Source organism: Danio rerio, chromosome 18, assembly GCF_052040795.2.
Source record: "Danio rerio strain M-AB ecotype USA chromosome 18, GRCz13ab, whole genome shotgun sequence".
Taxonomy (NCBI): domain Eukaryota; kingdom Metazoa; phylum Chordata; class Actinopteri; order Cypriniformes; family Danionidae; genus Danio; species Danio rerio.
The window spans coordinates 41,017,501-41,027,500 of record NC_141038.1 but is presented as its reverse complement, the minus strand read 5'-3'; the positions used below and the strand labels follow the sequence as shown (position 1 = coordinate 41,027,500).

General features: G+C 34.5%; 1 protein-coding gene and 1 long non-coding RNA gene across 3 annotated transcripts in view; one reads left to right on the top strand and one right to left on the bottom strand.

Annotated features, from left to right (window-relative positions):
- luzp2 (leucine zipper protein 2) overlaps nt 1-10,000 on the top strand; it is a 251,221-nt gene that overhangs the window by 124,700 nt on the left and 116,521 nt on the right.
- Nucleotides 9,713-10,000, bottom strand: part of LOC147832908 (uncharacterized) — a 2,491-nt gene continuing 2,203 nt past the window's right edge. Inside the window, exon 2 of the long non-coding RNA XR_015515190.1 lies at nt 9,713-10,000. This exon is cut by the window's right edge and continues 148 nt beyond it. This is a non-coding gene — a long non-coding RNA (uncharacterized LOC147832908).

Below are 10,000 nucleotides of genomic sequence, written 5' to 3'. Positions count from 1 at the left end.
ATTATTATTATTATTATTATTATTATTATATTACAAACTAATTGAGTAGCGACAAGACCCATTTTAAATATCAATTTCATTTTCTATAAAGATTTTGTGAAGATTTGGTGAATTAACCCAGATTTGTCCATCATAACAAATGAAAACCATTAACGTTAACCATCTGCTGAAGAGGGTTTAAAGAAATGACACATAATGTCGTTCTCATGTTTGACCCCAGTGCATCTCATAGTGCTTTCCTTGGGCAGCGGATCGGTAATGAGGCGCCACACGACATGAGGAGACACAAAACACTTCATTATGGGCTGCGCTGAATCATTTTTACTGCTCGTGTTCATGTGGGCTTGCAGTCTGAGAACACCTTATCACTTTCATTTAATCCAAATTGATGTAAAAGGATTGAATGCTACTTGATACTGTGCATCTTTGAAATACAATTACAGCCCCAATGGAATAATAAGAGTCTAGTCTGGGAAACATCAGCACTTAGGGTTATGAACTGATTTTAATACCGCACTTTCTGGTTTAAAGTGTGCAAGGAGAGAGGGAGAGAGTGAGAGAGAAGAAGCATGTGGATGTGTTTTGTAACTGAATTGCCTATAGTACTTGAATTTCCCACAAGACTGATGAAATATAAACCACTATTCAAATGTTTGTATACTGTTAGGTTTGTTTTTTGTTTTTTGGAAGAAATGCCTTTAATCACAAGGTTATATTTGCTAGGACAGTGGTTTTCAAATTGAATACAAAATGTGTAAATAAATACAGTTGAGTGGCCCAAGATGGCTCAGTGGTTAGCACTGTCACCTCACAGCAAGAAGGTCGCTGGTTTGAGTGCCGCTAGGTCAGTTGGCATTTCTCTGTTTAGTTTGCATGCTCTCCTTGTGTTGGCGTGGGTTTCATCCGGGTGCTCTGGTTTCCCCTACAGTCCAAACACATGCAGTACAGGTGAATTAAATAAGATAAATTGGCCAAAGTATATGAGTGTGACTGCAAGACTACAAGGATTTTTCCCAGTGATGGGAATTTTTTTTTTTTTCCACTGATCATTTTGCTGTGGCAACCCCTATTAAATAAATGGACTAAGCTGAAGGAAAAATAATGAATGAATTAATAAATACAGTTGTAATAAGTGGAAAAAAAAATACTTTCTAAATACTAACTTAGACCAGAGATACCCAAATCAAGGCCTGTTAGTATATGGGGATAGTTAGAAGGCCACGGTGGACAGAAGCCAGTGGACAAATTTGGCCAGGATGCTAGGACCCCTATTCTTTTTTAAAGGTTTTTAACGACCACAATGAATCGCGACCTTGGTTTAATGTCTCATCTGAAAGACGGTGCTCACTGAGAAGTGTAGAGTCCCTGTCACTATAATGGGGCATTAGGACCCACACAGACCACAGGTTGGGTGCCCCCTGCTGGTCTCACTAACATCACTTTCGGCAACAACCTAGCTTTCCTATGTGGTCTCCCATCCAGGTACTGACTGGGTGCAGTCCTGCTTAGCTTCAAGTTGGCCCATGGTAACATTTAATTTGAGAAGGAATGATAGGGAAAGTTTAAAGATTGCTATGTCAAATATAATCAAATTCAAATATAATGTTACCTTTTATTCGTTTGTTTTATTGTTAAAAAAAAAAAAGCTAACTGAAATAAAATGTTTTGATTTAAATGCTGTAATTAAGTTTAAATTATACATATTGTCTCCCGACAGATAGAGGACAGTGCAGCGACTTTGATGAGCAAACCAAGGCAAAGGGAGATTCTGCTTGACTGGTGTATTTAGCTTTGAACTTCACTTAAAATGTCAAATGTTGTTTATGTTCTTATTGCAATAAGATTCAAAGGGATGTTTTCTTTTTATTTGTAAATATTATTAAATAAATTAGCAAATGACTCATGGCGATGTTAATGTAAAATAATTTGGTATGTTTATCTTCGACCCACGGCTCTCAATGATATTTGGTTTTTGGCCCTTCACACGAAAAAGTTTAGGCACCTCTGATTAAGACCCCTTCATAATATTCACAATAATTTCTTTACAAAAAAAAAAAAAAAAAAACTATATAAATAACCTTTACATTTTATGGGTTCCATTACACAAATTGTTTGGAGGTCTTTATTATAAAAAATCTTGCTGCCTTAAATTTTCTAGTCATCTCAACTTACATCAGTCAAACTGACAAAAAGTATTAAGGTAAATCTTTTATAACATCCCAACCTTTATACATTTACCGTAGTTAAAACCAGATTATCTTATTAAAATAGGTAAAGTAACATAAAAACATTTGTTCAAATATAATTTTGGCAGTGTAATTTTTACAGTGTTGTAAAACATATGTATACTATTTACACAAATGTTCCTAATATTTAGATTAAAATATAATTTATTCCAACTTGTCTTGCGTTTATTCTGAAATAACGGTATTCACATTAACTACTTTAGTTTTACTGACCTCCAACTTTTGAAGATTAATGTGTCTGATTCTTTTCAAACCATCTAAAACACACAAGTGTCTAAATCTCCTTTGTTGATTTTTTCCCACTCAGTTTTCTACAGTAAATCCTCTTGACATTTCAGCAGCAGATTCAGTCGTATGGGTTCAATTGTTGCCTGATAGTTAAATGTTTCCCTCTTCCTTAATAACACAAAATGGCCAAAAAAAAGGAAATTAAATTAAATTTCCAAGAAGGATCACTGAACCAGGGCAGCTCTCCTAAACGCTTGGCTGGAGAAAGCGTGTCCACGTGCATTGCAGGCTTTTGAAAATTGCCTTTGGAGCACAGAGGCCCTGAACCGTCCCGCAGCGACACTTTACCCTTCCTCATACTAAACCCAAAAGGTCATTCTTTTGTCTTTGCAGGCTCTGTCAGATCGCTGTCTTTGCTTATATGTGAGATTGCAGAGATGCTGTGAGCCAGTCAATACAGGTATCAGTGGGTAATGGAAAGAGATTGATTTTTAATGTTTCACTGCCCTTTGGAATGAAACAAAGACTCGTCTCACCATATTGGTAATCCATGTGACATAATTAAATGCGTAACTAGTGAATTAACCAAGGGTAGTTGCAACAGGATCACAATTTTAGATTGTGAACAAAGTGAAGGAAATATGAGATGATTTTCCCAATAATACAATCATAAAGGTTGTTTGTGATTTTCTGAAATATCACTCATAAGTGCATTTACTAAAATACAGTACTGCCCTCTCTGTAAGTGAGGGATAAAGGTTACTCTGTGATAACAACCACCTAGATGAAGTTTATCTTGCTTATTACATGGGTACTTGACACAAATGCCAAAGGAACACACACACAAACGTCCCTCTGCAAAACCTCTGCAAAATATGTACACACAGTATACATTTTATGAATTTAAAATATAGGAAAAATTATCTGAAAGGAGCTATCTATTGGTGCCTTCCAAATGGATTATTTCACCCACTGAAGGACACTTTGGAGTGAAAATAATCATGACCGCCATATTGAAGTGTTGTTCCAAACCAAAGTGGTCAAAAACTGGCCATTCAAAGAGGCTTTTTGGAATGAAGGATTTTGAAGGTTGCAACTGATGGACACTTTGGGCCCCTGTGAATCTTTGCACAGGGAAGGTTGTTTGTTGAACAGAACCCTAATCCCTTTGAAGCTGTCAATCCAGAGGGTAAAGCCTTCAAATGGATTAGGGCACAAGGATAAGCCATTGAATGGATTGTGCCAAGTATTGTCCACACACTGCATTTAAATGTACCTGAATATTTATTGGTTACACCGTTCACATGAAATAATAACATGACACTTGCTAATTTTACAAGCACTAGAAGGAACTTAAGTTTAAAAGTAAACTACAGGTCATAACAAACTGCTTGCTCAAACAGTTTCAAGCCCTGCAGAATTAAGTTCCAACCCTGCTTCAACACACTTACCTGTGGGTTTCAAACCAGCCTGAGATACTTTATTAGTTTGATCAGGTGTGTTTAATTAGAGTTAAAGCTAAACCGTGGAGAGATGTGGGCTTGCAGGAACTAAGCTTGACACTGGTTTGACCTATTTGGTCATTTTTTTAAATAAGGAAACTTCAGTCAATCATCCCTGAAGTTAATTCAAATTAAATCCAATTGCAGAATTCAGAATATCGCAACTTTTGATTTGTGTACCGCCTGTGACTTTTTTTCTCTGTAGTGTTAGTAGAGCAATCTGTCATGTCAGGTCAGTATGGCATATTGAGCTGTGATTTGTAGGATGAAATTGCAGCATTGCATGCTGAACTGCTCTTGGCTCGGCATGAAGCTGGACAATTTCCAAGCATCACTCATTCTTTTTTTTTTTTTCCTTTTTGCTGATTGATCACTGCTACAAACACCTTTGAATTGTGAACCTAGTATTCTGAGGCCTTTTTTCTTCCCCTTTGCTTCAAATAAATGTCCTGTTCTGAAGCGTTGCATTACATAAAGCTTATATCTACTCCCACATCAGATTTAATGCTAATTGTGATTCTGATAAGAAGATTATATGGATTTTTGTATATACAAAAAACACACTCACACAAATCTGTATGGGTAAACAGGTCTGTGATACAATAAATGTTGCTATCTAAGCAAGATTAATGAGAGCATGAAAGTCTAATATAACTAATATTTCACATGATTAATTTTTATCTTGTATTTTTTTATACAAATCTGTACAAATTTAAGCATTAAAATAAGACAGAAGAATGATATAAAGCAAATATTTTTTCTCTAAATGATAAATAAAAAAAAATCAGATGTCAAAGAGCTCAGCATTTATACTATGCATTTATAATAATCAGAAAGTCTTTGTGCATTGGTGTGGACAGTAACACAATTGTCGTTATAGCTATTCTTATGGTTATTGTTCTTGTTGTAAAATAACTAGTAGAAATTGAACTTTTCAAAGAAATGGGAAATATATTGCTTTCAGGGAATGGGAAATATATTGTTTTATTTTGCTATATCTTCTGTCAAAATGTACTTTATACAACGGATAGTCAACCACATCACAAAGCTTATTGCAATCATGTCCATTTATCATGCAATAATTGAATAATCATGAAAGACCTAGTTGGCAGAGCAAAGTAGACAACATAGAAATGGATACAGTACAGTATATTCTAACCCAGGCTTATTGAAATATGTGACTCTAGATAAACATAGATTTTCCTCCTGTTTCTACATGTGAATGCTAGGAGGCTGTAAGTAAGTGCTGTAAGTAAGTAAATAAGTAATACAGTGCTCAGCATATTTGAGGACCCTCCTAAAAATCTATCTGTTAAATTCATGATTTAATACAAAGCTATACATATTATATTTGTGCATATACATTAGATTGGTCAAATCTGGAGCTTATCTAACAAAATTACTTGTGATGATAACGGTCTAAAAACTAGTTCACCCAAATTTATATGTTATAGAAAAATATTAGGGGACGCAGTGGCTCAGTAGGTAGTGCTGTCGCCTCACAGCAAGAAGGTCGCTGGGTCGTTGGTTCGAGCCTCGGCTGGTTCAGTTTAGTTGGCGTTTCTGTGTGAAGTTTGCATGTTTTTGTTTCCTCCGGGTGCTCTGGTTTCCCCCACAGTCCAAAGACATGCAGTACAGGTGAATTGGGTAGGCTAAAATTGTCCGTAGTGTATGAGTGTGTGTGTGCAAATTAATAAAGGGACTAAGCAGAAAAGAAAATAAATAAATGAATAATTTTAAATACAAATTAAAAAAAGGAAAAATAAATAAAGCAAAAAGTGCAAACATTTAGAGGGAATTTTGTTGGTTGTAATTTTTTTTTTTGCAATATTTGACTTGAACTTAATTGTTATATCTTTCAATTTCTAAATATGTTTGGTGACTGAAATATTAATTTAATAAATACATCTGTTTAATAAATCTGTTTTGCTTAAATACACCAAAATACATTGCCCATTTTTACTGAGAAATGGATAAAAATTGTCATTTTCAAAATGGGGTGTACTCAATTATGCTGAGCACTGTATATATTCTCACATATTTTGGCATATATATTTTCAGCCTGATCTCACAAGACAATGTTAATTCGTACAAGCAAACAAAAAAGTTTATAATAATGGTATATATAATAATAGTTTTATAATGTTTTGCACACACACACACACATATATATATATATATATAAATATATATATATATATATATATATATATATATATATATATATATATATTTTTTTTTTTTTTGCAAATTTCATTTTTATTTCTCACAAATACATTTTTGCTTTATGATTTTTGTAGATTTGCATTTATTTATTTACTTTTTTTTGCTCAATGCTATTTTTGTTTGAAAAACTTTATTTTGCAAGTATATATGGCCCTATATTGACTGTATAGTTTAGCTTAGTCATTAAAGTGATCTGTTCGACAAGCCCTGCATTTTCATAGACGTACACAAAAAAAATGTGTACTGAAACATATAACAATGTTATAATTTTTATAATATTTTGCTTGAGTTAGAATATTTGAACTTGCATGGTAGACTTTATTGAGACACATCCCACGCCATTGCAGCACATGCATCATGCATTCGGCATCATTTGTGCCGAATTACATCAATTGTAATTTAGACAGCACCCTATAGTGGATTTGTCATCCGAAACGTGCAGTGAAATGTATCCAGAGCAATGTATTTTATATTTGACAAAAATGTAGGCTAAGGCACTTTTTTCAAAGAGCCTAGGTTGATAATAGTCTTTATTTCAGCGATTTTAGCTGCAAGTTTAATAACACATTTTTCTTTAAATGCAGTATTTCAAAACTAGCTTTTGTGCAAGTTTTTCGGTCTCTCTAGCATCTTGTATGTCCACTCTAATCCTATGAGGCAAACAGAAATAACAGTGTTAGACCAAGTAAAAAATGTCACAGACGCAGCTTGTCAAGGGCATAATTTACTGTATTACTGTATATATTTAGCAGTGTGCAGAGAGGTACAAAATGTTTTCCAGGTATTAAATTGGCCTAAAAAAATCCACCAAATCCTGTGACAACAACACGAGTCTGGCTAAAATGCCGAAGGCTTTAGACATCTCCAGCTGGGCATTATTAAACAGTGTAACATCTCACCAGACAAGAGAGCAGCTGGAGAGAGTCCTATCACATGTCTAGAAGTTGGAAATGGAGTCAAAACGTATGTATACCTCCCAGAAATACCCCCATCAATTTGTTATTTTAAACGGGATTTAATAGGACATCCAGGCTATGGCTGGAAGATATCAAGTCACGTCTGCACGCCTGAATGAAATGCTCAATAATGCATTATGGATTATATTTCAATTTCAAGATTACGACTGGGACAAATTATTAATAAGATATCAGGCAATTATGAGTCAACGCCAAAGCTCAAACTCAAACCAATTCCAGTAAAGCAAAGCAGAGCGACGATGAGATGAATACTGAAACAGAAAGGTGCTCGCAAATAAAGAGTGCACTGGCCGCAGGTTGCTGCCAGATGTTAGCATGCTTAATTTGCTGTAGAATTATAGATGAGTTTTTCATCCCAACTACACGTGGAATGGGAAAACACATACAAACATGAACAGGGAACTGGAGACCTCTTTTAAACTCAGTCTCATAGAAACAAATGATATGTGCACAGTTTGCCCTAAATTTAGCTTTCGCCGCACAACTGATTTTGGCCAACCATGTATTTCAAAGCCTCTCTTTCAACGCTGTCTAAACCTACTTGTCAAGCTAATTTAACATGTTTTTCGAATAGAGTTTGTGGGCTTCACAAGTGAATTGCCTTTTGTTGGGTAACCATTATCCTGGTCATTCAGTGGATTAATATAAACTCTATTGTGTATGTGGAAAGCATGTAAACAGGGCTGAGGTGCCTTTTTCTGTTTATTTTCTCAGTATGGTCTTGATCTCATTGTGCGTGCTTTTGTATGAGCTGTTGCATATGCATTTGCATTCTGCTACCGTGGAAAGGTTTTATGTTGATGAATAGGTAAGAAAGTGTTGAATTTAGATGGCCGGTTGCATTGCAATTTTATTCCTAATATTACAGTACCTTACAATTTTTTTTCCCCCTCTGGTCACGATGACTGTATCATTGGTTTGGCTCTGTATTGTTGAACTTCCAATTCCTTGCTGTCACATTTACCTGCCTCAAAGAATGACAACGCAATAGGACTTGATATGAAAGCAATTTTTATGCATACAACTGACACTGGCATCCCTGCATACATCATTGTGGCTTCTTTAAAAGGAATAATGCTTCTTTCCACAAGCAATTTTTCATTTAGTGCTTTTCTTTTCAACTCTCCATTCTCCTCTATTTTTGTTTTCATTCATATTTAATGCAAAATTGACACAACCAAGAAACTCGAAGCATGCAGAAAATATAAAGAGGACATTAAATCCCACACAGCCGAACAGGATGTTCAGTGGCAGATGTTTGGTCATAATGCTCAGCAGCTGTAGGATGCATTATTTTTTGTGTGTGTGCAATTTTTCAACTAAAGTGTTTAAAAATGCAATACACAAGTTAGTGTTGTTGTTTTAGGCATCTGTCTTAACTCGATAAGTAGTTAAGGTGCATATACTATGCAATTAAGGTGCGTTATAATTAAAAAGTTTTAGTTTCTGTGATTACTACTGATTGTGAAAAATGGAGAAAAAAACTGTCAGTGCAGTTGTTGTTCCTTTTATTCTCTGAGGCAATGTAAATGTTTTGTCTAAGTGCTAAGTTAAAAATTGACTCAAATTATTAAGGTCAAATTTTTTAAATGAAATTTACCCAAAAATGAAAATTACTTTCAAAATGTACTCTCTCGCAATTCATCTTTAAGTATATGATTTTTTTTTTTTTTTAATGTCAGACAAGCAAATTCAGATTTGGTTGAAATTTTATCATGGCTCTTCCATTGTGTTGGATAGTGGGGTTGTGTATTTACGTTGAAGTTTTAAAAAGTGCATAAATCTGTCATCAAACTAATCTGTAATTTGTCCCATATTTGCTTATTTGTTCTGTTTTGACTGTTATCCCATCATAAATTATCAACATAACCCATCAGAAAAGGCTTTATGACCTAAAGTAAGACCTGCAAGTAAAGTCAACTTTAATTTTTTTATTTTTGTTAAATAGAGAAAACATTTTACAAGTAACTTTTATTCTAAATCATGGACCTTATTTTTGAAGGAAAAAACGACCAATATAATGTCGTTAAGCACCAAAGGTGGCCCACATTATATTACTTATAATACTTATTAAGCTATTGTTGTTATTCATGGATTAGAAAAATCGATAAGCTCTACGTTATTATCATTTATTTTTTATTATTCTGACTGGAGAAGGAGCGTTGTGCTATGTTGAAAGTTGAATGTGTTATGTTTTTAGCTAATTACTGACAATAGGCTACAGTTTTTAATTTAAAACAGTAACAGATTCTTATTTTTACCCCGTAGTGATATACAATGTAATGAATTTGTATTTGGCAACTCAGTGGCGCAGTAGGTAGTCCTGTTGCCTCACAGAAAGAAGGTCGCTGGTTCAAGTCTCAGCTGAGTCAGTTGGGTCATGTTCTCCCTGCGTTCGTGTGGGTTTCCTCCAGGTGCTCTGGTTTCCCCTACAGTCCAAAGACATATGGGTCAGGTGTATTGGGTAGGCTAAATTGTCCATAGTGTATGAATGTTTCCCAGAGATGGGTTGTGGCTGGAAGGGTATCCGCTGTTGGCGGTTCATTTCACTGTGGTGAAATAAAATTAATAAAAGGAAAAGCCGACAAGAAAATTAATGAATGAATTTGTATTTTAAATATAAGTAGCCTATTTTTCATATTTCTTTATTCTAAATCTTTAGAAAATGTTTTGAGTACATCAAAAAATGTGACCATTTCACAAACTAATCTAGCAAAAAATGGCACTAAGCTGCAATATTTATCCTCATAATTAAATAGAAAGTGAGTCGTATAACTGCGAAAAGAACCAAAAAACAAAAAAAAAAAAAAAAACCACCTCT